The following is a 27967-nucleotide window of genomic DNA, read 5'->3' on the forward strand; positions in this document are numbered from 1 at the left end:
CTGTTGTAATTATTACAGATGGGAGCTGCTTTCTGGCTCTCTGTATTTTGCTGAAGCTGGGAGGTTCTGGCTCTGTGTGTTGTGAGGATTTCATGCTGGCAGGGCCTGGGTTCTGACTGCACTCTTGCCTCCAAGCCCCATGGCAGCTGTGTGTCCCCACGTCTGGTGACCCCTCTTTTGTCCCCATGGGATTTCCATGTGTGTAATGTGTTAAGATAAATGTAGTTAAAATTGAGAATCCCCCTTCTCTTTTTTTCTTTTTTTCTTTCTTTCTTTCTTTTTTTTTTTCTTTTTTCTTTTTTTTTTTAAGACAACCTGTCAAAAGAAGTTCTTGGCTTTGTGTATTATGTGTTTAAATTGAGCAGTATTTGTGTCTTTGAAAACATTGAGTGGGAAATCAGAATGGAGACCCACAGCAGTCAGTGGAGCAGCTTATGAGGCTTAGCTTCTCCTCTTCACTCTCTCCTACTTAGTTCATCTATCAAACAGAGTCAGAGAAAGAAAATAATCAGTGGAATTTCCCTGCAGACCTCGTTTGGAGGGTGAGAGTTCCATTGAAATCTGCATCACGTTGTCCCAGTTTTTTGGGGGAGCCATCCTCTCTATCATGCCAGTAGCTCAGCTCCATGGCCAGAGGGGCTATGACACAGCTGTCCTGTGCCCCACTGTCAGCACAGGGTTCCACTACCCTCTGTGAAGTTGGGCTCAGCCAAAGCTCTGTCCCTGTCCCCGATACAAGAGGGGCTGCAGAAGGCCTCAGGTCACCCTCAGCCCACTATGAACTGCTCAGTTGAAGGCTGGCTTCCTTCTCTCTGCAAAGAATGTGACAAGCCATATAGGAATAGCCAGGACGGATCATTTGAGCTGCAGAAGCGGTTGTTGAATGTGGAGGAAATATGAGAATTTTAAACTGTCCTTTTCCAGCTGGAATCCTTCAGGCTGGAGAGCCTCTTATGTTCAACTGCTGCTCCCAGCCACAGTTTTTACTATTAGCCACCTCATTACCAGCTATGTATTATCCTGTGGAATAGCAGTTGATGTTTCCAAGGCCAGACTCACTGTAACAGATGCATACAGAATATCATCTTTACACAAAGTTAAGAAACAATGGTGCACAGAGCAAAACATTCACATTATACTACTAATACCAAAGTTCTGGACTGTAAGCTGTAAGCTCAATGGAAAGACACTTGGGTTGGACAGAAGCCCCAGCCATGCCCTCACTAACAACGTACATGTAATTGGTTTTCACTCTTGGGAATTTTTTTCAGCAGATAAATTTTGCCCAGCATTCAATTCTATGAGTAAATATTAAAAGGAAAGGATGAAAGAACTACTGGATAGTATTAAAATAGAACAGCAAATACCAGCAAGCCATGAGTGCACTATTTCCAACGGGTTGTTATTAAAAATAAAAGAGAAAAGTGGGCAAAAGAAAAGGGAGATTTTCATGGACAAAATTGACAGTTCTGTTATCCTCACCAGATCCTGACATTTCAAGATCAGTTTTTATCTAATGATTCAACGGCCTTAAATATTTCTTTCCAGTCAATCAGGCACGGCTACAGCTATTTTCCCACCTCAGACACGTAAGCCCACATTATTTTTTTTTTTTTCCAAGCGTGCTGATATTTATTAGAGCCAGTGTCAAAAAACTTCGCACTCCGTTTATATATGAGCTTCTCTTTGGCCTTTATTAGGATGATGTACAGCTATGGTTAGGCATGCACGGCTCCTCTGACAGCAGCCAGGATTTCGTGTGTGGATCAAAGGTAGAATAATTCCCCCAGGGCGCGTCCTCCGTGTGAGCCAGAGTTATGAGCTCTGCTCCAGCACAGGGTGGGAGCTCCTCCAAGTCACTGTGCAGCCCATCAGCTGCTCTTTCCTTCCTGTGCATATTGTTAAGCTTGTCTTTTCAGTGGGGTTATTTTTTAACCTGGTGGCACAAATACAAGTTCTGATGTCCTAAATGGGGCTGCAGAGGGCTGCAGTGTGGGTCAGAAGCGTGGTGTCTGCATGTCTCCATCCATGTCCTTAAGACTCCAATGGAAGGACACAGTGATGCTACCTCACTTTCATACAAAAAAATCATGGATAATGCAAAAACAAAGGAGACATTCATGACCAGGCTGGTTGGGACCCTCCTTGTTCTAGCAGTTGTCAAAAAGCCTGCAGCATGCGGTTGGAACTGGGTGATCACTGATGTTCTTTCCAACCCAAGCAGTTCTCTGATTCTGTGTATTCCAGAATAATCATTCGGGATTATTTTTACATGGATGCACACTGCATGTAAACATTTCCTTTTGCACTCGCTAGCTTGCTTTCGTGGTTTCCTTTTCACCTTTTGGCCAATCTTCTGTGCATCCCAGCTCCTTTATTTTGCCCGGACACGTGAAAATGAAGATAACAGCACACACTGTAAGCAACAGCATGGATTTTCAGGGCATCCGGATTTAGAGTTGCCAGAATTAGAAACATGAGCCCTCCGAGATCAGGCTAGGGCAATTCCCCAGTTCTGGGCCATAAAGCCAATCAATTTAAAGTGTAATAGAAGCCACTATTACTGCACCGGATTCTGTGTGAAGGAAGGCACTTACCGCTCATTTGGAAAGAAAAGCTCATATTCCAAATTGCTTTTTAGATCAGGTTTGATCCTACTTTTAGTGATGTCAGCAGTGACACTCTCACTCAGCCCCGCAGTGCCAGAATTTTCCATTTGCTGTTTGCTGCTCTCCCCCTCTCCTCCGTTGCTGCACTCCTGTCAGCACTGCTCCTTGCTTTTCCCCAGCGAGGACAGTTGGATGCAGAGATAGACCTTATCTCTCAGCTGGGAGGCAGCAGAATGGATCGTCTTCTTAATCTCTTAGAGGAAGCAGTTCAACAGTCGTGGAAGAGATGGTGAGAAGGATGTCTGCTCTGCTCCTGCACGCCTCGCTCTCCTTACTTTTTGCTGCTGCTGACACCAGTCTTCTAGTACCCCCTTGCTGTTAACAAGAGGTGATCTTTCATCCTCACTGGGCTCTGCTATGAAGTCCAAGATGAGCTGACTCGCTTTGGTTTCAGTTAGGTGTAATGGAGGCTGTGCACTAATGGAAGTCTACAAATGTCAAAAGAGCCTGATCTTAAACGCTTGGACCTTTTCTAATATGTAAAAACCACAAGCCATAATACTTGGGCTACTAGCACAGGATGCATTAACACATTAGCATGCTCTTAAGATATTATTTTTATCACACTGATGTTATTAAATTGAGAGAGACGGAACCAGCAGAAGTACCCTGAGTGCAGCTCAGCTCTCAGCTCCAAGCTGAATGCTGGGGGGACATTGTCTGGCCTTCCCATCCCAGAGAAGGATGCTGCTGCCTTTCTGGAAATGGAGTTTTTGCAATGGAAATGGACATCCAAATGGAATGGTGTGGCTATCCCTTGTGCGCAGTAGTTCCCCGTTTCCTTGTCCTAATTTAAGCAGCATTATGTTGTACAAGAGAAAAGAAAATGAGGCAAACATCATCTTTTCACTTTTAGCACATTCACACCACAATAGGTCTTCTCCATTTAACCTTTTATCTAACACTGAATTTCTTTCTCAAGGAACAGGGAACCAACCTTTTTGATCACTACTTCCAGACAGTCATTAATGTAGATGTGTGAGAAGGATCATAGGTCAAGAAAGCCCAACCTGTGAGGATGGTTTCATCTCTCTTTAACATTTCATAGAATCATAGAATGACCTGGGTTGAAAAGGACCACAATGATCATCTAGTTTCAACCCCCTGCTATGTGCAGGGTCACCAACCAGCAGACCAGGCTGCCCAGAGCCACATCCAGCCTGGTCTTGAATGCCTCCAGGGACAGGGCATCCACAACCTCCTTGGGCAACCTGTTCCAGTGCATCACTACCCTCTGGGTGAAAAACTTCCTCCTAATCTAACCTAAACCTCCTCTGTCTCAGTTTTAAACCATCCCCCCCTCGTACTATCAAGGTTTCTGTGTTTAGGATTTGATTTTCCATTTGTTTTCTGTTTTCCTGCACCATCCGTCTATCTCCAGTTGGTGATCTAGGCACCAGCAGCATCTTCTTGGGTGGTTGCCTGAAGCTGGAATTTTAGGAAAAATCTTGCTATGATAACACCTACAAACAGCGCTGAGAATTGTTATTCCTGAATACAGAGACAAACCATAGCTCATAAGAAGGACAGAACTGTGGTGTAATGTAAAATCCATAACCATACTACTCAGCATCTCCCAGCCACTTTTGTAGCTTTAAACAGCAGCAGTTTCAGAGAGGGCGAGGAGCTTCCTTTTAGCTGTTGATTTAACTAGGCTTAAAATCCAATGAATAATTTGTGTCTAGTTCATCAGCTCGTGGGGCTCGCAGCGCCTGCACACCACGTAATGAGCTGCACATCCCACTGGGAAAGTTTTATGGCCAGAACACCACTACGGAACTGTCAACGTAAAACATGGAAGGGAATCAGAAATGAAATGAACGCATACAGGTTTAAAATCAGGCCCATAAATACGTGTCACACCTGTCCTCCGGGTGGTCAGCAGCAATCAAGCTGTTATAAACCAAATGCATTCTCATAGCAGCTCTGTCTGAGCTGTCCTCCCCTCCGTGCTGAGCAAAGGGACAGCCCTGAGCAACACTGCAAGGGCTGCAACCAAGGTGACATTAATACATCCTGCTAAATACACAATGAGCCCATGAAAATACAAGGCTAATTATGTTCTACTGCGTTAACCCTCTTAGGAAAAAAAAAACAAAACCAAAAACAACCAAACAACCCACATTGAAAATAGGTTCACAGCAAGTGTGTTCTCCACCCAGCAAGCTGCTGCACTTTCCCACAGAGGTCACAGTGCCTGTGGAAGTCGTCTCACATAAGGATTAATAATAATAATTTACACTGTGGGAGTGCCAAGGATTCCCTCCGTGTTGGATACTGCACGAACATCATATTACAGACAGCAAGTTCCAGGCTGGTGACCAATGTGTGTGAACACACTTCTGGTTGTCTCTCTTCATACTCCAAGCTCAGCAACATGTGATGAATTCATGACATTGCCGAGTTATTAATTTGAACAGGTGGTTTTCATGGTTTTTGTTGTTGTTGTTGTTTGTTTCCAAAATAAGCTATAAAAGAAGATCCAACCTTTGGGATCTCACTACAGAAGGCCCCAAATTCTCACCCAACTAGTGGTAAGGGTGCATCCCATCCTGCCAAGCCAGGGGAGCCTCCAGCCCAGGGATTCTCTTTGCATCTCAGCACAAAGCCTTCTTTTTGCCTTCTTGCTTCTTGAACTTTTAGAAATGATATTATTACATCCTTAAGTGATGCTGCTCAGGGTGTAATGTTAATCTGGGCCATTTAAGAGGTTGTTGTTGAGAGGAATCTGATTGTCCTGAAGCAGTTTGGGGCTAGCCTTGCAGAGCTGCTATGGAGGCTCCCAAACTTCAGGGCTTTCCTAGGTCCAACACAGGATGAACAAGGCCCTGGTGTCTCCCTGTTAGAACAATTTTGCTGCTGGGCTGCATTGCTGAAACCTCAGGGTTATCCCTGACCACACAGGTCCTATTTTTTTATTACAACTGAAATATAGCATTACACCGGGTTAAAACATGTACCAGCACAACAGTAAAACTGCTGAAAACCTACGAGCACACATACGTTGATTTTCTGGTGTGCAGTGCAGATGGCAACATTTTTTCCTCCTCTCTTTGCATATCTGTAAGTGACTGCGAGGCAGTGTAGAAGGAGGCAGCTGCATTCAATTAAAGAGAAAGGTAAAAGGATTTGCTTTGATTTTCATGCTGCAATTTAGAGCAGAGGGGAGATGTTTCAAATCTTGTGATAGAGCTCTTCAAACTGAGTAAAGTCCTGTACAGCACAGCCCAGGTGTAGGGAACTTTACAAAAGCATACATTTATTTCTCCAGTAACAATTAACCTTTTGTCTCCTGCCATTCTACGACTGATCCACACGTTTCAGGGCAAGCTGCTTAGCCAGCTGTAGGGGACACTGATGCTCTGGGTTCTCCAACCCAACCGGAGCACGGTGGAAGCACAATGCCCTCAAGCTGAGTGTCCCCCCTTTTTATTTCTTCACTTTACTTGTCTATCAGGCTTTGCTGCCGAAATTGTTTTATTTATTCGCCTTTTTCTCCAGGAGAATAAAGCCGGGATAGCAATGAAAGCCCTTTGAATGCATGGCTGGGAGGACCAGCCAGGGGTTGCCGGGCGCATCCCCGCTCCGCACCGGCGATGGCAGTGCGCGTCCCCGCGGGTCCCCCAGGGGGCGCGCTCCGACCGCGCAGCCGCGGCAGTGGAACCTCCAGGAACCCATCGTTAATGACAACGATCGTAATTACAGCAGTGACATTAATAATAGTCGTAACAATAATCATAGTGCTATAATAAACCATTAAACCTGCTCTATTTCTCAGACAGCCTCCATCATCACTGTATCCCGCTTTCTGGATTTTTTCCCTCCTGTCTTTTGCTTGAAGCTTCAGGTTGAAGCTCCTGGCTGTTGCAGCTCTGAGGCATCCTCCCTGCCATCCACGCACACGTGCAAAGGTGGAGCAAACAGGACAGGAGTAGGAGCACAATAATTCCTTATAGGTCGCCAGTCTTTCCCCTCAGTTACTGACCTTTGCTGATAAACACAGCTGTATGAGTAGTTCTTCACAGATACGTTTCTTGTGCACTGGGTGGGATGAGGGTTAGCTAAGCACAGATCTGGCTGCCCCCTGCTGCTCTTGCCCAACACACGTCCTCATTTATCCTCACAGAACCAGGGCTCAGGCAAACCTTTAGCACCAAGCAGATTTCCCAGGTACACAGGTGACTGCTAAATTGCACTAAAGTTAGATGAGACAAAGAGAAAGTCAAGTGAGGAGAGTGGCAAATTCTCCAGGCTAAGATTGCAGGTGGGTTAAATGATAGAGTTTGTTCCCCGCTCCTACTTAATCAACTATATTAACTTCTTTTTCAGTGGATTTTCTCCTTTTCTGAGTCTCACCACACCCCGCAGTGTCAGGAGAATGTGTTAAAAACATTCTGCTATCCAGGGAAGGGCATAGTCTTCTAATCTGTGCACAAGGAGGAATAGAGAAAGATATCTGGAGTTTATAGACAGCTGAATACTAACATCAGTGAATATGAAGGAGACCTCTGACTGACTATCTGACAGTTGTCTCTCAACATGATGGGGATGGAAACTGCTTCCATTGCAGCTCTGGTGCTTCTGGCAACAAGAGCAGCACACCCTGACCATTTGGACATACCATTGGTTTCAGGTTGCTCATAGGCTCCCAGGAAAGCCTAGAAAGCCCATGATGTCTCATTCCAACACTACTTCAGAACCTCATCTTGTGTTATCATAGAACATACATATTCTATGTACAGTGATAAAAGACATCACGCTGCAAGAAATTTGCCTTACAACTGACAGTGTCAAAATGAACAGCCTTGGTGAAGGATGGAAGGCATTAGATGTGTGTATTTCTATCCCATGTCCAGCAAACTACAGCAGGTTTTAAAGTAAATGTGAGCCATGCAGGATTAGAAGAGATTTCTGCCTCCCATGTAACCCTGGGGACCAAACCAGAGCATGGACCATTGGTGGTGGAAGGGTTGTCTCAGCATAAGGCTCCTCCTAGCAGCCCCTTTGCTAAATTCTCTATCTGTTCTTTCTTTCTTCCACTAACGTAACCTTGCTCCAAGAGAAGGCAGTTTCCCAAAGACTCCTTGGCTAATTTTTGAAAAAAGGGCTCACTTGTCCCATTTATTCTCAGTGTTAGGAGTGAAAGAGCCTTCCTGCACCAAGGGCTTTTTCTCTGCTTGCACCAGTGTGAGCAAGGAAAGAGTCTGACTTTAACAGAAGAGATAAAAATAAAACCAGAAATGGACAAAGCCAATTATATTCTCCATTGCCTAGGGATGGGCAACCTAATTTGCAGCTGACAGTGATTTGATGGACTGAACCATCCTTTTTCTGATCCAGCATTCAGAGTAATTTTTATTGTAAACCAATCATTACAGTGTAGGACTCTCAGTACTAGCAGTGTCACCATGACAAATTCCCAAGGCAGCGCTAGTGTTGCTGCTGGGGTTTTTCTTCCCATTCTTCACATGATGTGCTCTGGGAGGTGCTGGACACAGCACACTGTGCCTTATTCTCAACATGAGCCCTAGGCAGAACAACCAGTGGGTTGAGTGAGCACAACACTGCCAAACGTGATGGTACCAGCACCGGGGGACACATTCCCAGTCTCATTGCTGTCATTTTGGCAAGGATGCTAAATTTAGTCTACTGGTTTGGAATATGCATACAGCACATTAAGCAGGGGGCTTAGCAGGGCACATTTTCTCCTGCATCTTCATCTGTGATTGGCTCCAATTTTGCTTCTTTTTGTGGTTTATAGGTCATAAAATTACAATTTTACTCCCTAAGGATATTGTACTAGTTTGTGTCCAACATCTGTGCACTCTAGTAATTGCTAAGGCTTAGTGCAGTGTCCTTATCTTCCCTGAACTGGGGTAGAAGTGAGGCTTCAGCCCAGCCTATGTTGGACTGCACCCTACTCCATTGGAACCTGATTCTCACCATTTATTCTCACCAGAACCTGAGCAATTTCTTTTTTGAAAAGCCAAATTCCTGTTTGTTGTTTTTGTTTTGTTTTGTTTTTGAGATGTGGGACTTCACTATTCTGCAGTGGAAGTACCTCACACTGGATTGTATAAGCTGTGGTTTGCACAGATAGGAGGAAATTTGGAAAAAGTAACCTGGAAGGTACCTGCAGAGCTGAGACCCGTGGCTCCTGCAGACGGTTTGCCCTACATTCCCCTCCCAACTCTGTGAGAGCACACAGTGTACCCAGAAGGCTGCAGCTACACTTCTTTCCCCACATTTCTGCCTAGCTGCGAAATCTGTGCCTTCCTTCTTTCCACTCTAGTATCCAGCAAGGACTGATTAACGAATGATAGACAGACACCTACTATTGCTAAGAGGAGGAACAAAAGCCTGTAATTTTCATAAGACAGATCACTGAGACTGCTCTCCTATTGCATAGTCTTATCAATACCTCTACTGCCAAAGCACAGCCTGAAAGGAGTGTGATTAAAGCTGTCATGTCAGCCCAGAGAAGGTGAGGCAGGATTGTGGTAACGGTGCACCTTTGCTTCTGCTCCTTCCATGCTTTGTCTTCAGCACAGTGACATGAACATAAAAGTAATCATGCACTGAAACGCTATAAGGAGCAAACGATGTATTTCCTATGCTCAAATATTTGTTTTTATATTGATCAAACATATAGATTGATTTTATCAGATAAAAAAATCAAAGTGAAGGTAGAGGAATATACTCATTCATTGTGGTAGAATTTAAAAGTACTAATAATTTAGGTAAAAATCTTAGAATCACATAAGTGAAGTCGGCTTAATTATTTGTATCAAGAAACCTTACCTAAGTAAGTGCTTCTCCTTCCATGAATTTGGCTTGCTTTAGTACTTCGCTTTACAACAAGAAGGTTTGGTCAAACAGCACGTTGTGTCCAGGCAGATCCTTCTGGAAGTGTCTCCAGGTGCTGCTGGAAGGGGATGTGTAGCACTTATACTCTGCCACCAACATGCATCTGGAGAGAATCATAGAATGGTTTGGGTTGGAAGAGACATCCAAGATCACCTAGTTCCAACTCCTCTGCTATAAGCAGGAACACCTTCCTCTATACCAGGTTGCTCACAGCCCCATCCAGCCTGGGTTTGAATACCTCTGGGGAGGTGTAATCCACAGCCTCACTGGGCAACATGTTTCAGTGTCTCACCACCCTCATGGTAAAGAATTTCTTCTTGATATCTAGCCTCAGTATACCCACTTCCAGTTTAAAACTGTTTCCCCTCAACCTGTCATTACCTGCTCTTATAAAAGTGCCTCCCTATCTTTCCTGTAGGCCCTCTTCAGGTTCTGGAAGGCTGCTATAAGGTCCCCCTGTAGCCTTCTCTTCTCCACGCTGAAGAGCGCAAGCTCTCTTAGCCTGTCCCCATAGGGGAGGTGCTCCAGCCCTTTGATCATCTTTGTGGCCCTCCTCTGGGTCCTCTCCAACAATTCCATGACTTTTTTTTGTGTTGGGTGCCCCAGAATGAACATGTGTGAATCTCCCTGCTGTCTTCTTTGCGGTGCGATTTGGTAGAGGAGCTGCTGAAATGGAGGAAGGTTCTCCATTTTCCAACAAGGAGAGCTCACAGTTGGGTTCCCAGGGGCCGTCTGTGCAGGGTGTGTGTGTGGCTGCACGTCCCCATGTGTGCAGCTTGGGAAGCTTGCTGAGACATGCAGGAATATTCTGCTATGGGGCTGTGACAGCTGTCGTCAATTCTGGGATGTCTGTATGGAACTGGGGTGAGAATGGTGCCCTCCTCTCTGTGGCACAGATGGAAGCGGTAAGTCCTTGCAGACCTGCTTCAAGAGCAGCCCTATGAAAGGAAACAGATTGCCTGGGGCCAGACATTTAGAGGGTCTTACGCTTCTCTTTGCACTTGCAAAGTGCATGTTCTCTCTTTCAGTAAAATATTGCCCTTCCAGAACAGATTTGGATGGGGAAATGTCCTGTGGTGCACCCTTCCCCCCCCTCCCTGTGTGTTGCACTGACCTGCCAGCATGCATATAGGGCATCCTTATGCAGAGAAATTCCTATCAACAAAAATGCCACCATGCATCCAGTTTTTGCTACTTATCTTCATTTTTCCACAGTTATTTTCTGTGTTAAAAGGTTCCCCACACTCACAATTGCTCTTCTCAAGGTGGGTGCTGGTGTGCCTGTCATCCAACCTGCTTTGCTCGGAATTTCCGTTGAAGTTCGGATGGAAGTGCTTGGTGTTGAGTCAAGTTTGCATCAACTTCACTACAATTTCATTTAAGAAAAAAAAGAGGTTAAAGGGTTGCATAACATAAAAAAGTATTTCTAATATATTTTTTTAACATTTACTTTTTGAAACAACATTCAGTTTGAGTTTCTAACAGATTAGGGTTGCATTATGTATGTTATGATGATATTAAAAAAATAAATAGAAGGAAGCTAAACTAAAATGTTTTAATCCACGGAAAATGGCTTTTCCCACGGATACTTCGGACAGATGTTGAAATTATGTCGCGGTTTAGAATGAGACTGAATTAATTCCTTTTCCTAATGAAACAATACTTTCATTTTTACATAGCAGTTACACAATTTCACTTTGTTCACTATAGAATCATAGAATGGCCTGGATTAAAAAGGACCACAGTGATCATCTAGTTTTAACCCCCCTGCTATGTGCAGGGTTGCCAACCACCAGACCAGGCTGCCCAGAGTCTGGTTTACATTAAATGAAGATTGTGGTCAAAATTTAACAAAACAGGGGCTAAAAGTTAAGTTCCCAAATTCCTGTTTCCATCCACAGCTACAACACTTGAGGGTGTAGAGTTAATGAGCAGTCCCATTTCTCACCGATTTCAATAGTCCTGTCCATCCCACTTGTCCAAAATAGACATCTTGTGGCACTTTATATCTAGACAATTATTTCTGAATATTTTGATTTTATCTTTAATGTTAATCCCCTTTTCTGGAAATGAGAAGGAAATGATTTTCTAGGGAAAAAAAAAAATAAAAATCATTTCTATTTCCTCCTTAACATCTTTTTTTTTTCTGGTGTGTTTTGTTTTTGATTTTAAAGTTCCTCCATGTAGTTACCCTCTGTAGATTGCTCCTTTCACAAGATCAATTTCTTCAACTCTTTGAAAGGGTAGATAATGGCAGGACAAGGGAAATGGTTTTAAGATGAAGGAGGGAAGATTTAGGTTGGATGTCAGGGGGAAGTTCTTTACCAAGAGAGTGGTGAGGTGCTGGAACAGCTGCCCAGAGAGGCTGTGGATGCCCCGTCCCCAGAGGTGTTCAAGGCCAGGTTGGATGGGGCCCTGAGCAGCCCAGTCAAGTATTAAATGTGGAGGTTGATGGCCCTGCCTGCAGCAGGGGTATTGGGACTTCATGATCCTTGAGGTCTCTTCCAACCCAAGCCATTCTATGATTCTTCAGAATAATCTTCAGTGAGTTGGGTCCGACTGTGAGTGGTGCAAAACTTAGTTATTTTTATTACACAACCAGTTTTCCTCAAAGCCTGTCTTCTGGGTAGATTTTAATACATCTAAATACCTTAATATTGTTTTCTCAAAGGAGGAAAACATTCTAACTCATTCTAGGGATTATAAAAGCAGTAATTTTCTCTCAACTGGCCCTTAATACAGCTAATAGCTCTTGGCGTCACCTTAGGATGGTTAACAAGGCCATCATTAACTGTGGTTAATGAAAAAGTAATTAAACTTTTTAAAATCTAATCCTGGATGACAAATCATTATAAATCGTGCCCTTGGTTATTCGTGTCACTAATGTGAATAAATGAGTTTTAAGGTCTATATATGCATAAAACAAAACTGTAAGCAAACATAGCGTGAATCCTGCTGGTTGTCAATAGCTGTTTTTTTTCAATCGCTTTTAAAACTTCTTAAAAAGTCCATGACTTTGGGTATAATTTTTTGAAGATTTAAGAAAAAACCTTAACATTTTCTGTGAGAATCCCAAAATCTGCTGTGGGATTATCTTCACTGACTTGAAAGATCATCAGCCAAACTGGAGATTTGAAAGAGGGAGGGCAGAGGTCATGCAAATCTAGAAAGACACAGTTCAGCAAAGCAACCTAGCTGGATTTCAATTCTTATAAGCTGTCAATAGAAGCAGGAGACAGTAAATTAATATATATATTTTTTCTGTTTTGAATGTGCCTAAGAGAACTTAATAAAGAAATAGAAATAAGATCAATACATTCTCTCTGAAAATCAGTTTAGAAGGAGCCACAGTGTCTCAAGGAGGAAACGCTAACTAGTTAAAAAGCCTTTCACGAAACAAGTTAGAAACCTTCTGGTAAATCCTTCGGATATTTCAGACATACTGGCATTAACTCGTAACACCTGAAACATTTCCCATACCTGACCAGTCCTATTTATGGCTTCTAGGTCAAAGAATCACAGGCACATGAAGGCTGGGACAGACCTCTCTGATCCGTAAGCACAACCCCAGCCCACTCCACCATGCCCACTTCCCACGTCCCTCAGTGCCACATCCCCATGGTTCTGGAGCACCCCCAGGGATGGTGACCCCACCACTCTCTGGGCAGCTGTGCCATTGCATCACTGCTCTTTTGGAGAAGAAATGTTTCCTAATACCCAAACTGATGTCGGGCTTATACTGCCATAACTCTTTTTATCACCCGTGAAATCTCTTTTGTGCTATCAAAGCATCCTGAGGAGCACAATGGGCTGGGGCACAGCCCCCTCCTCTTGCCTGGAGGTGGATGTGCCTGGGACCACCAGCCCCATCCATCTCACACAGTTTCCCTTGGATCCCTGGGGTGGCTGCACACACAGAGTCTTTCTGCTGATGAGAAGAGAGGATTTCCTTTAAAGTAATTCCTTCACACAATAAGTTCTCTGTCCTTTCTTCAGGTGCTCTCAGTACTACCCATGCTATTCCTACTCCTCCTCTGGGGCCAGAGGACGTGACCTGTTTTCACTTATTCTTCTCTCATCTTTTTCCCCCTCCCATAAGACTGCAGTATGCTCTCTTTACATTACTCCAAGGCCGAAAACAGCCCACTCTGGCTCACCTTGTGATTCCTCAGACCACATCCCTCGGAGATGCTCCATCTGTACTCCATGCATTCAGATCTGTCGCACTGCAGGGTCACCTCCTTTGTGTGTCACGTTGTCCCCTTGGCCGGGGTGCAGTCGTGCTTTAAGGTAAAGGCTTTTTCTCAGTGACCTTTAGAGACCTAGAAGTTACTTATGGGTAAAGTTATTTCCTGTCGTCAAAAGCCTATCATCCTGTCATCCTGCCTATCCTTACTGCTGAAAAAAGCCCAGATAAATTCATTTTCAGATTCAGAAATCAGTTTTCCAAGCATAAGAATGTGTAATAGAGCAATTATGGGCATTCCCCCAAATGCTACATTTTTGAAAAACCTCCCATGAGGAACGTTTCATGTATTTAACTTGGAAATGCTTTTATTTTTATAAATTCCTTTTTGGATAAGAGATGCAATACTATCCATAATACATAGTATTGTTTTGAGAGGTCGTGTTCTGCAGCCAGCATTGCTGCTGCTTGTGATGGAAAGGCAGTGTGAGCAAACTTTCTTGGTGACATTCACAGCTTTGTAAAAAAAGACATTTAAACTGATGATTTTTTTAAGCTGTAATTTGGAAAAACCCTAAGATGTAATTAAATCCGGTCACAACATTTCTGTGATTGAAGTGATGGATAACAGATAGGTTATGCTCATCCCTGATGTAACAGCATTGTAGCAAACACTCCGTTTATTGCATTACAGATGATATCAAGCAACGTTAGTCATTCACATGAATAACTCTGGTCTGATTGAGTTTCATTCCTTATTAGGGAGAGTTCCACAGTGCAGAGTGTTGTACCAGTAATATAACACAGAAATTGCTTCTAGCATGTGGAACATGCAATTATAATAAGCAAATATTTAACTCAAACCATACTCCTGGGATCACAATGTCAATAAGAGATATAAAAAAACTAATTGTTTCATCAGCCTGAGGCTCAGGAGAAGGGGCTGGAGCCAAGGTGAGCTGCCAGGGCTGCCCCATTCATAGAGCTCAGCTTATGGGAAGGTGATGATTAAGCTGATCATAAATGCAGGCTGAGATTTGTTTTATGATCAAGATATTGAAGACCAAATTAATAAGCATCAAGTTATGACAGTAATAAATGGCAATGGCATGGGAATGGCAGAAGGAAAAGCTTGGACTGTCAGGCAGCTGCTTGCACACAGGTGTAACTGCTGCCTGGCTGTTGTTCTGGGAAAGAAAAACGATTTCTTTGCAACTTCCCCCTTAATATCTCTTCAAGGGCTTGGGATAGTTGAGACCCAAAGAAGCCCCGACACAAAATTAAGCTAAGAGACAGATTTCTGCTCCTTCAGAGCCTTCTGCCTTTCCCAGTGAGCTGACTGCAACATGCTACTATTCATCAGTATTTTCAGGCAGGAGACAGACTCATGAACTCTCATTTTCTATGGGAGATTTCTTCTGGAGCCAGCATTGCCAAGCAGTGATTAGATAAGATGACACCCTGGGAAATTCAAGATGGAATAAAAGCCTGAGCGAGTATGCAGCTGAGCTGCAAGACTATCAGTCCTTATTGAAGGGGCCTTCAACTGGGACATTCAGAGGGGCTCTTTTAAAAGCACCAGCTCTCTAATGAAGCTTAATGGTTTTGAATTGACGGTACCTCGCAGTAGAAGATGCTTAGATGCTTAATAATGGCATAATCATCTTCTGTCAGCCATTTGGTTGGCACAGACTGCTTATGTCTGCATTGTTCCATTTAAGATAGATGTATTTACGTTTATTGACATCACATACTTTCATATCATATCCCTCTACATGTATCACAATATCCTTTGTTTTGAAGGTGGGACTGCAGAGATTTGGATCAACTAACATCATGGGAAATGTAAGATGAACCAGAGACAGTGTGCCTGATAGAAGTAGAACTGAGTTTGTCCACCCCAGTTCCAGTGCTCTTTTATGGAAATCAGCTATCTCATCAGGAACCTCTTATCATCACTTTGTAAGAGTTTGTGTGTCAGGATGAATTGAGTCATTAATTGCAAATACATCAGTGAGATCTTGGAATACAAGATGCATATGAATGCATGTGAAAACTGCTGAAGGAATGAAAAGAACAGATAAAGTGAGGCAGCATAACAACAAAAAACATTGAATAGGAAAAGTAAGAACAGAAGATGCTAAAAAAAAAAAAAGAAAAAAAAATGCTTTTAAAGAAAAGGCAACTATCATATACAGAAAGGGGAAAGGCAAGAGAATTAAATGTGAGATATTCCCTATGCTTTTAAATACATCAGTTACAGAAACCTGCCATAAGATGACATTACATTGCATTATATTATTAAGCACATAGATTTTACGGGGCTCTCACTCCCTACATCTGATGTAGAACATAAGTTCCAAGCACAGTGCTGTGCAGTGGACTTGCAGGATAAGGACCATTGGGAAGATATGCTCTTTCAGACCTTCAGGTACTACTGAATTTATTTCACATTTCTGAATGGATTGTGTGAAAGCAAATTAAAAAATAAGGAAAGTATGTGGTACAAGTAATGGGGTATTCAGCCGGGTAAAAGCACTGTTGGATCCCCTGCTACTCTACCAGTGGCTTTGATGATGATGTAATCTCAAAGAAAGCACTGAATCATGCTATCAATTAACTTGAGTAGCAATATATATACATAGGAAGTGTTGCATAGTAGAGAAATTTTAGTGTATTGTGAAAAAATTGGTGAAGTGATTGGAGGATCTCTCTTAATTAGCCATACATCTTTTTGAACATTCACCTACAGAGAACTGAGGACAGTGTTAGCAACAATGTGATACAAAATAATTAGCTTGTTTTCAGGGCTTAAATAGTCATTACTTTCTTGTGAAGTCCCTAATTAAGCTAATCCTAGTTTATAATGCATTAGCAACCACTCTTTATGTGGAAGCTACTTCTTAGAGGGTAAAAATAACTTCAAAGTTTGAAATGCTCAAAATTGTATGCAAAATTGTAGAGCTCAGGACAGGAGCAATACAAGAGCAATGAAGAAATTCCTGATTTATTCCTTGCTGCCCACGTGCTGTTTGTTCACCTGAAGGCTGCAGATATAACTGTTTAAAGGCTCCAGTGGAACAATTTCCCCCTTTCTGCTTTGAAAGCCTTTTACCACGGTTTTCACAGGAGGCCCTTCTATAGCATTGCCCAATTATTTCCTAAGAACCACAAAGGTATTCTTTCTTACTGACTCACGCTCTAACAGATGAAGATGTCATTTTCAGTTTGATATTTGACTTCAGTCAAAGGAAAAGAGATGATAATACAAAGATGAAGCAACACAAAACACAGAGCCTGGGCTACAGGACACAGTGGGCTCTGACCCTTATCTACAGAGAAAAAATGAAAGCAAAGAGGCAGAATTAAGCTCTGTTTCGGGATTGGGAGGCCTGCACCTAGCTGTTGCCATTTGTTCACAGAATTAGCATCTTCTCCAGCTTTGTGCTTTGCTTGCTAATTTACCCATGATCAAGTGGAGGCAATGTTGAGTTACAAAGCCCCAAAGACATGCAGGAGTAAGTTCATATGCAAGGTGGTGGAATCAGCTGATGTGGCAAAACCCAGCACCACGTGGACTCCCAGCTGAGAGGAATGATTGATTGAAAAAACTGCTGAAAACTTGGCCAGTGAATGCTGCAAAGAGATCAGCGTGAAGCAGGGAAGGCTGGCTCTCCCTGCCCCTAAGAATTACCACAACAAGGAACCACGTCTCCCATTTAAAAACAGAGCGGAACCTCTCACTTAAATAATTTGTAGAAGCTTTGCTATCAGCTTATGCTCAGAAACGAAAAACTGGGAAAGATAACCACAGTGAGCATGAAAACACCTGAGATCGACTTTATATACAGCAAGCTGCAGGATTTCTACAGAACTATTTATCCAAACATCTCACTGAAACGCGGGGCTGCCTCACCACATCATGTAATATTCTCTCTGTTCCCCCTGCACTTTCATTCCTGGTATGGTATCAATATTTCACAAACTCTTCTTACATGGGCTGTTTAATATGTTGTAAGAGACAAAACATACACAGTACACATAAGAGAAAGAGATTTCCTGCCAAAGATATTTAACAGACCTATGCAACCTAGCAAGAGGCATAAGGCAAAACACAAGGAAGCACAGTACAAATAATGGGATAACAGTGTTCAGCGATGTGGCCATGTGTATATAATGCTTATTTTGAATCGCCCTCTGCTCTGTAAGTCAATGCTAGAGCTCCTTAGCAGCTGGAGCTCAGCTCCTTGAGTCTGCCCAGCTGGAATTTAAATAGTCCTTATTACACATGTACATGACCACTGTCTCATGCTTTTTTGCCTTTTTTTTTTTTTTAATATATATATATATGAACAGAGCACAGTAAAGTTAGAAAAGAAAAGATGAAGCAGAATTAAACATGGATGCCATTTTGCAGAGGCATTTCTCAGAAGATATGTTTTCGTTTTTTTTTTTTTTTTCCCTCCAGATTCTCCTTTAGCTGTGTTAGATCTGACTGCAAATGACAAGCTGTACACAAGAACCAGGCACTTACATCCCTATCATCACTTATTAACTGTTGATATTGTTGCTGACAGTGTAGAGATAATAATAGGGATTCTTTCAACACTTGGCCTCAAGATGTAGGAGTTTATGACATTCAAAAATATCTCAATGGAGCTGACAGGTGAAGGCATGTTCAGAGACAATTCACACCAGGAGCAGTATAAGTGCCATACAAAGCTGACTGTGACCTTGAGGAGTCTTTGCCAGCCCTTAGGAGCTGACTTAGGCATTCAGAAGCAAAGTCATTTTCTCCTAATAAGGTATCACTGTCTGCATCTGTAAATCATGCTACAGTGTCAGCGTGTTGTAGTTCGTGTAGCAAAATGACTAATAGGAAATAATAGTGTTGCAATAGAGAGTATAAGGAGAGCTGTGATTGAGTGAAAAACACACTACTGGAAAGCCAGCTGTTCCCACTTCCCTGACTAATTGAAGACATGAAGTGAACGCACTGATGTGCTGATTTCCTCCAACTTGCATAAGATGTGAGGTTCTTCGAAGAGGCAGTAGGCTCCTGAAAGGCTCAGGCCCAAATAATGGAAAATACCTTCAGCTTCCAAAATAATTGCTTTACAGACAACTGGATGTGAGCTTTTCAGCGAGTACATCATCTGCAATGCAAATAATTGGATCCTCTCTCCACATCTGCATTCACACGCTGTGTAGTGCCCGTATTCATACCCTGGTCCACCGCAGCCATCTACAGGTCAATGCACAGGGATTTCTCAGCAGGTACAGATATTTCAATGGGAGAAGATTGCTATGAAGACCTGAAAATTATTGATGTAGTCTAAAACAAGCCTAATCTCTCCAATAAATTCACAGGCATGGGACTTTAAAAGAAGGATTGAGTCGGGAGGAACCTTGGCAAGACACATCCAAGAAGTGGCCAAAGGAGAAATGGCATCAGGATGGTTTACAACTATTTGCATGTCCTGTGTTAAGACTGGAAAAACCAGCAGATAAGGTACCGATATATGGGCACTGAATGTCCACCACCAATACAAAATTGGCCCTTTCCGGATGCCTCGAGGGATGCTCCAACAAGACTCGTGTGCTGCACTAAGCTCTTGTCAAAGAAACTTTTTCTAATGTCCAAAGAAATACATCTCTACACCTTCTCCAAAAATAAACTGACGACTCGGAGTGATGGAAATAAGCTTTCTTAACCAACGCGTTGTTTAAAGTTGAAGGAAGCACATTTCTGTTGCAGTAGAACATACCAGACTAAGGTATTATTAGCCAGGCACCATCCCACAAGATTAGAGGTATGAGATATATATATATATATATATATAGGGACCCAAGGGTGAGATTACCTTAAGATAATACACCCTTTAGGTTTTTAAATTGCCTCCAAAGCAATCAAACCGGTTACCATAGCATTCATTTTAATGCACAGATAAATTTGTAGCTCTTGTTTATATAGCTTATCCTCTGGAGGCACTAATATGATTTCCTTTAAAACTCAAGTTAATGAGAAAATAATGGAGCATTGTAGATATAAGCAAATTTTTTTTTCCCTGTCACTGGCATCATCCTTTATACAGCCAGAGGGCTCTTTGAAAGTATAAGTTGGATTTATTTTTTGTTTCACGAAACCTTTAAAAAAAAAAATCTTTCTTTACACCAAGCTTTCTGATTCCAGCCTAAAGCCAAAAATACTTACTGTCTAAATATATTTATCAATCAGTATATCATCCATAAATCTTACCTTATCCCTAATAAGAAATTTAAAGTTATCACTCTTAAAACTTCACTTTGGCAACATACATTCTTATTTTATTGTCTTTCCTGGACAGAAATCAGTGATGAGATTTGTATGTGACTGGGGAATAGGGGCTACATATCAGTTGCTGAGTGTAGTGAGCTGTGTAATGAAGCCATGTTTGTTTACTTTCCTTTCTATACACCACTGCAGTAAATCTCAGCTTTTTGGAGATTTCTTTTTACTCCATCAGCTCTCCTAATCCTTTTGGACCAACTCAGGAGCTCTGTTCTCTTGGAATGTCCTCGAGAGCAAGGACAGAACATTGCCAAGGTTGACATAAGCAAGTTTGATATGGGCTGGTAGCTTGTTGCAGTAATTCATTTGCCTGGGAAAGATTTGTTATATGCATAATACAACATCTATAATTCATAAATATAAACAAATGCCTACATGGACTGGGTCTTCAGTCATTCCAGAAGAATGAGAGAATGATTAATAGTAATTACTAAGAGTATTGATAGAAGTAATATATTTTACTAGGTCTAAAGGATTGTCCCTGGTCTCACTTGAAGACTATGGGAGTTTCGATTTGGAAAGAAAAGTCTTCAAGATTTCTTCACTCCTTTTCAGGAATGATTTTGTCACATGGTAGTTTGTTTCAAAATTTTCAATTTCCCTTGTTTTCTCTGAACTGTATCTGAATTTTGGGCTATTCTCATAGAGTCTGTCTGTATCCTTCTTCCTTCCAGTTCCCATCCCTGGGAGCCTTCATAACTGGTCTATCTGGAGAGTTAGAAAGGCATCTCTTCTGGAAGATGTCCAAGTTGGATCTTCACCTCTATGTCCCACCCCAAGTGCCCGTAGGACAGCCAAGGCATTGCAGGGTTTGGTGCATGGTTTGTGAAGGGTTGTAGGTATTTGGCTCCTGCCTTCAGGATGTGTTCTTTACGTGCCAACACTGCCAACCACTGTGCCCCAAAGCTTCTGAAACTTTGCCACAATACCATGTAGAAACTTGCAAGCTTGATTTAGAGAGGAAATATAATCACTGACTTCAGTAAGAAAGATGTGACAGTGGAAAGTCACTAATGAAGTCAGCTCCATATGAACTAATAAGATAAAGCAAGTTTAATTCCTTTACTCAAGGATAGTGTGGTTTTTCTTCCTTTACCCTGGAGAAACATTACTATAGGAAAGAACAATGTATTGCATCATTGACAGAAGTGAAATCTTGTCCCTGAGAAGTCAGGAGGTTGTTGCAGTCCTTTCTCAAGCAGCCTTTGCTTCCACTCCTCATAGTCCTCCTATGACTGTTCATTCAACACCCCAGTTCTGACAGTAAAACCACAGGCAATGGAAACAGCTGAAACTTATTCTCTTTTTAACCCAACCGCTTTAAGAATAAATATCTCTTTCACAGGATGGAGAATCTCAGTATTGGTGAAATATATAAACTCTCAGTTCTGAAGCCTGAAGCCTTTGGCCTCTCAAAAAAGGCTCTCCAACAAATAAAAATAGTCATTTTTTGGCCCTCCTTAAGCAGACCGTGCTCTCCGTTAAGAGTTGTTCTACTATGTAATTAGGCTATCTCAGATCACACTTGAGGGGTCTGAAGAATATATTATTTTGCAGAATATACTAGAGCTGGAGTTGACATGAAAGAGAAACAGAAAGCAAAGACTTTTGGAGGAAAAATTGCAAATAACGAGGAAGTACACAGCTGACTTAAATAAATACACAAGCAAATACATGTTGATTGCTACTCCATGCCGATAAATGCATTCTGTTGAAAACTGGGAGAAGGGAAAATGTCTGCTAAATGGTATAGTGCTGCTGAATACTAACCAGGAAAGAGATTTTAACTTTATTGTTGGGAAATCCCCAAAGCCTTTGCTGTGCTGCTTCAATATGCAGCTGTGGCACGCACAGGACAAACAGAATGCTGTGTAAAAAAAATAAGCCTCTAGGAAAGAAGCTGGCAATACAGACCAACACATCACTGAGCCAATGGTATTCCTGGAGCAGACATATTGCTCTGATTGGTATTGCAACAGTGATGAAATTGCTGACTTAACTAGTAAAAAAAATTAAGCAAATAAGAAGTTGCAGAGTCGTTGCTAATCGTTTGGAAACAAATCTCATGCTTTAAAACGTATTTGGAAATATCTAGCAAAAGCCTGAAAGAACAGCTAGCAACCACTGAGCTGGTGTTAGATAACATTCAGCCAAGTAAGGAATAGACGCATTTGAATCAGATGATTATATTTTTGGTCAAAATGATAAAATCTGGTACCAGAGTTAGACAGGAGGACATCAAGCACTAATTGCACTTATTTTAGAGATGGCTGACGTTCTAAAAAGATTTCAGAAATACCCCCCACAAGCTCTCGGATATTTGGCGATGGTTCATGTTACGATCCCAGTAGTACGTCCAGATGAAATAGGCTCTGTCAGTGTTAATTTGAATCTTTGAAAAGCTGTTTTTAGCATCTCAGTCTTCTGCTACGTCTTGGGAGAGGTAAAAAAGCAGCTCCTCTAAGAGTTCTATTATGTGATAAAGAGCCAGTCGCACAAATCTGCTCCTGAAAGAGGAAATCCAGCATTTCAAAATGTAATACCACGGGTGAGGAAATGCTCAGAGTAGACACAACAGCCCTGCTATTTTCCTGGTAAGCGTTGCAATATGGTGGATGGTTTAACAGTTTAAGCCATGTAAGAGTGTCGGCTGTTGGCATTAGATGGGATTGAAGAGGACACTGTGTCTGGGGAGAAAAGCTGTATTCAAAGAGGAGGCTGAAGCTTGCAGGGTCTGGAAGATGCTGGTTCACCACCCTGCTGTGCTAAGCATTTCCAGAATGACCTCAGCGCCTTCTGGCCCCTGAGCTTCAGCTCTCTGCAAAAGCAGTTTCCTACCTCAAAGATTTGTTGTAGGGCAAAATATGGTCTGGGCTGTGAAGCATCTCTAGGATGGCCAAGTTTTACAAGTACCTGTGATCTGTTGAGAACTGATTTTGGTCTACATGACACAAGTTCCCAAGTACATAATAAAGTCATTTTAGCAGCATGGTTATACCATTTTTGTACAAATAAAAGCTGAAGGGGCAATCCAAACTAAGTAAGAATGTGTTCCTTTAGTGAAAAACATACACTTTTCAAGCGTTCTGAGCTGCTGGATCCCAATATGAGAGAAATACCTACAAACGTGTTGAAAATAAAGGAGCAGCAGCATGGAAATTATAATTTTCCCATTAGAATATACTAAGAAATGCAGCTGTGCTTGTTTTCCCTACTGATCCCCAGCCTTCAAATTCCTCTAAATTAAATTGTAAAATAATGATCTCCTTTTCTGTTTTCTGCTAAGCTACATAGTTAATCCCTGATACAGAAATATATAAAGAACATGTAATTTTAGGAAAACCATTATTACTAAAATACAGAAGGCCTCAGATGAAAAGGTTTCCACAACTTCCAATGCACATTTGAACCCAGATCCAAACCCTCTTTCTGAGTTTGCCTCGGTCTAATCGTTCTGTTTGTAACCTGATTTTAGGAAGAAAAAAATATCAGACTATTATTTTAACGGGAACATTTGGTTGTGATAGCAAACACACGTACTGAAATAATCTGAAACAGCCTGTCTGCTTTAGCTTTTTTAAGCCTATGATTATTTTTTCCTGGCGATTTCAAATGGCTGCATGGTAAAAGCAGCAGACAGGCCTGGAAGAGGAGCATCTCTGTTATCAACAGCCACCCATGCCAGCATGTTGAACGTAACAGAGCTTCTGAGCTTGTAAGGACATAAAAGAAATTTTAATAACTTTAATTAAACTTATTCAGTTATCTGGGATTTCTGTGACTTTAATAAGGTCACTGATGTCAGAGAAATGCAGGTATCTTAAATTTCTCATTTTCTCTGCCAAAGCGAACATGGCATTTAAGCACATTGTCAGCCTATATGGCATTGTAATTCTTTTAAAGTAGGAGGTGTTTATTTAAGAAGCAGCACTTGCAGCTACAGGCAAACCTCACATGGGCATCGGGGTGGCAGGGGAGATCATTTGAATGGCGGCATTGTTGGTTTTGTTTACTAGTGACCAGCTCTGTCCCATACTGCCATTGAGTGTCTCCATCCTCCATTGCCCTCAAGGCACAGAAACGGTGAGAAACAGACAAGGAACATCTCCTTTTGTAGGAGGTATTATGTATGATACATAACTACATTTTCAAACTGCTTTTATTATTATTACACTTTTTAACACGCTCTCTTTCGCTCCAGCATCTCCTGCTACCAGGTCAAAACAAAAATTGAGGGGAACAAAAAGACTGACAACAAAGAATTATTCTGGGACTTCTGAGAGAAGCTAGGATATTTATGGGTTTATTATATTCCCTGGGATAACAAGTTTCTGAGATGTTAGTACATTGTCAAATATTTTTCAAGGTTAACAGTTTAGGGACACAATTACGTTGCAAGTTGTCTGCAAGAATAATTAAGGGTATTTCAGAGATACGCAAGAAAAAGTGTTCCTGCAGCTGTCAGAAAGCGAGTGATACCAGCTCAAAGATGAGCCCTCTCCTTCTTTTCAGTCCCTTTTCAAAGAACATCCTCCTGTGTTCAAGCATACTCAGAAGCAGATAAAAGGCATGTGATTAGGCTGGGAGGAACGTGAGTGAGTAACGGTGAGGTAATCCCAGGTACAGCTCATCTAGCAGCTGCCTACCAGAGGTGGCCCTCCAGAAAGGCATTGTTAAATAAATATTTCCCAAGGCCAGAAGATGGTAAGAAGTCATGAAATTTTGCTCAGAGAGGTTGTGGATGCCCTGTCCCTGGAGGTGCTCAAGGCCAGGTTGGATGGGACCCTGGGCAGCTTGGTCTAGTATTAAATGTGGAGGTTGGCAACCCTGCCTGTGGCAGGCAAGTTGGAGCTTGATGATCCTTGAGTTCCCTTCCAACCCAAACCATTCTATGATTCTATGAAATAGAGGCAATGAAGGGACATGCGAGTGCCAGTCTTAGCAGAGCTCTGCATCCACCTGGGCAGGTACCAGGTACCTCCTCAATCAGTTCTGCTAGTGAAGTCAATGGGCTAGTTAATAAAAAGTCAGAGACTGTGGCAGTAATTGCAAGACCTAGAGAAACACGAATAGGAATGGTCTTAAGTATAAAGAAATCCAGTAAGTCAGCATTTTGATTAAAGTGCTGCAACTAATATGCATATCTGTCTATCTATGATCTGATATGATTTTTAATCCTTCTTTCAAATCCCAATCATTAATGAGGGATAGGGCTGGATTGAAGAGGACCAAAGTGATTTATCGATACCAACTCAGAGCCATGGCTGTAAATCAGGACAGTGAAGAAGTCTGCCACTGCTGGCTTATGTTCTCTTCCTGCAAAGGGACAGGGATGAATGAATAAGTGTCTGAATGAATGACTGAATAGATGAATGAATGAAAGAATGAATGCATAATCAAATAAATACATTAAAATACATTGCCAACTTGCTGGGATTACATAGCAATGGAGCTCTCTGGGGGCTTTGTACAATTATCAGCAACGGTGCCCTCGTTTTTATTATAAATTAAAACTTACTTTACTCAAACCTTCCGAGTGTTTAATTTTTACCAAAAGTCAAAGGTGCTTTGCATTTAGAAAAACTACAGGATTTATCTCCTGTGCTACCAAGCCCACATCCCTGCATAGCTGTGCACGCTGACTTGAGCACCATGCTCCTGCTGTGCAGCTAAGGCTGGCTGCCAACCAATGGTCCCAAAGGTGCTGATACAACAGGTACTGCAGCTGTAGTACTGCTGCAGCAGTACACGTGAGGACAGATTTGGGGAAATTACCCTATTTTCTCCCCATCCCGCAACATCGAAGACATTTGTTTTTCCAAGCCATGACCCTGGCCCTGCATGTGAGCTACTTCTGGGAAATGCAACATTTGGAGTTGCCATCAGTATCTCAAGGTAGCGTCTTCGTCTGGGCAAGGGACAAGAAGGACAGCTGGTAGAAACCTTATGGGTACCCAGCAATAGATGTAGGCTTCCTGACCTCAAGGCAAAGGTTTTATTCCTTTCCAAGAGAATGTGGTGACCCGTTTTTTGTTTTTTTTTTTTCCCTTTAAAACAGCTGCTTTGAATTTTGTGATCTGATGAGATGAAGGTCACTGGAATTTCCTTCCCTTTCCCTCTGCTTTGGAAATGACTTCTGTATCAAGGCCCTGGAGGGTGAAGCTCTTCTAACTCAAGACAAAGATTTTCCACGTGAGAGGTACAGAGATACTGTTGCCAATTTAATTAGCTTTCACGCATTCACACCCAGATGGATGAATTTTTGGAAGGAAAGAATATTAAATCAATAGGAATAAACTACTTTATTTCTTAAAAATATCTAAGCCAACAGTTTCATTTCCCACTGCTAGTATTGCTGTCAGTCAGGTCAAGGATAATGAAACAAAATTCTAGGAAGGCTCACCTAAGCCTTGACTTTTCTTATTAAAAATGCTCCCATTCACAAAACCTACATTTGCAAATGCAAAATCAACATTAAATGTTTGCCTTTCCTGTGTCCGCATTCTCCAAGGAGAGATGATCTTTATCCAGTTTTCACCTACAATAATCTGAGGAAGTTTTTAGAGGAAAAACAAGTTTTCCCAAACTTTTCTTATTATTACTACATATAAGTAAACACAGTTTGCTGTTAACAGAACCAGTGTTTTCTTACAATAACAACATTTTTGTCCATTTATCTCTCCATTCATGGTTTGGATTGGTTCATTTCCCCGCAATTAAATAAAAAACACACTCAACATGGCTATATAGAATAAACAAAAATGAAGAATGATAATTTATATTTCCATGTTGTGAAAATTATGGAGACACACAACCAGAGAAGTGCAACATTCTTTAGCAGAATCCAGGTAATATATTTTAAGAAACTGCTTCTAGCAGAGAAAATAACCACTAAAAGCAGGTGTTTATTCTGAAAGCTGCAGCAATATTTTTCTGTCATGTCACATTAAATCACTCAGGTTGCATCATGTTGTGCTCCACTACATCATGTTAGTACATATGGTGAAGAAGGCAAAATGCAGTAACTGGATGTGACAGACAACATTTAGCAAAAATATTCACTTATTTGACTCAGATACTTGCTATCAGTTTGAATTGGGATGCGTGGAACCAAACAAAGCTGACAGAAATGAACTCAGCAAAGAACTCACCCAATGTAGATCCAAAAGCTTCTTGTTTCATACCCAGTACTCACCCTCCTGGTGGTCACTGCTCTCCTCAGCTCTTCTCACCATTCCTTTCCCTGCTGTAAGTAGTTCTACCAGCTGGTTGTTGTTTCTTTTGATAAAACACGAGCTCCCCATGTGGGACTAATCACATCCTGCTGTTCTTAACTAGCCCCCTTAAATGACAGTTGATGGAATTGCCATAAATTGTTTTTATATGAGTGAAATTGTGAATTTCACACTCACACAAAAAAAAAGAGTGCATGGGCACTGTGTGTTTATGTATACAGAGGGACTATTTCAGCTAACAAGAAGCTTATTCTTGAAGGCACTTATATTTTATACTGTGGCAAAGTCTTTCTGACAGACTTAAAAATATTGAGGGTCCTTTATTGCTCTTGGAGGAAATATTTCATGGCAACACTTCTGAAAAAGATTTAGCAAAGTAGTGCATGCTCCTGTAAGTGAATCAAATAATCCCCCATAACAAGGGAACAGAGGAGCAGGCCTTGCTTCACAAGGGTTTCCATGACTATCGATCTTGACCTAGATGAGGAATTCCAACCCACACAGCACCTCTTGGACAGCCGTCAAACCATGACATGTTCTGTACAATCTGTCCTAGCAGGAATTAGGATGGGAGAACTTCATGCCAAGTATCAGCAGTGCCAGCAAAGGTGGCTCTCTGGCCAAAGGCCAGGCTGCTGAAGTGTGAGGAAATTTGCACGTGGACATGAAGACTTTCCTC

At 41.9% G+C, this 27967-nt stretch overlaps 1 long non-coding RNA gene across 2 annotated transcripts; it reads right to left on the reverse strand.

The window, feature by feature from the left end:
* Positions 1 to 2468: 2468 nt before the first annotated feature.
* On the reverse strand, positions 2469 to 27473 carry LOC149916653 (uncharacterized). 2 transcript variants are annotated; one of them, XR_016469752.1, is made up of 6 exons: positions 27249 to 27473; positions 13694 to 13819; positions 10786 to 10902; positions 9471 to 9639; positions 6655 to 6864; positions 2469 to 3097 (listed from the first exon to the last, which is right to left on the reverse strand). It is a non-coding gene; the product is annotated as an uncharacterized LOC149916653 (long non-coding RNA). The 2 variants fall into 2 exon arrangements; XR_016469751.1 differs by lacking the exon at positions 2469 to 3097 and having other exon boundaries at positions 5864 to 6864; positions 27249 to 27471.
* Between the last annotated feature and the right edge of the window lie 494 nt (positions 27474 to 27967).

Source organism: Phasianus colchicus, chromosome 10, assembly GCF_987193195.1.
Source record: "Phasianus colchicus chromosome 10, bPhaCol1.hap1.1, whole genome shotgun sequence".
Classification (NCBI taxonomy): domain Eukaryota; kingdom Metazoa; phylum Chordata; class Aves; order Galliformes; family Phasianidae; genus Phasianus; species Phasianus colchicus.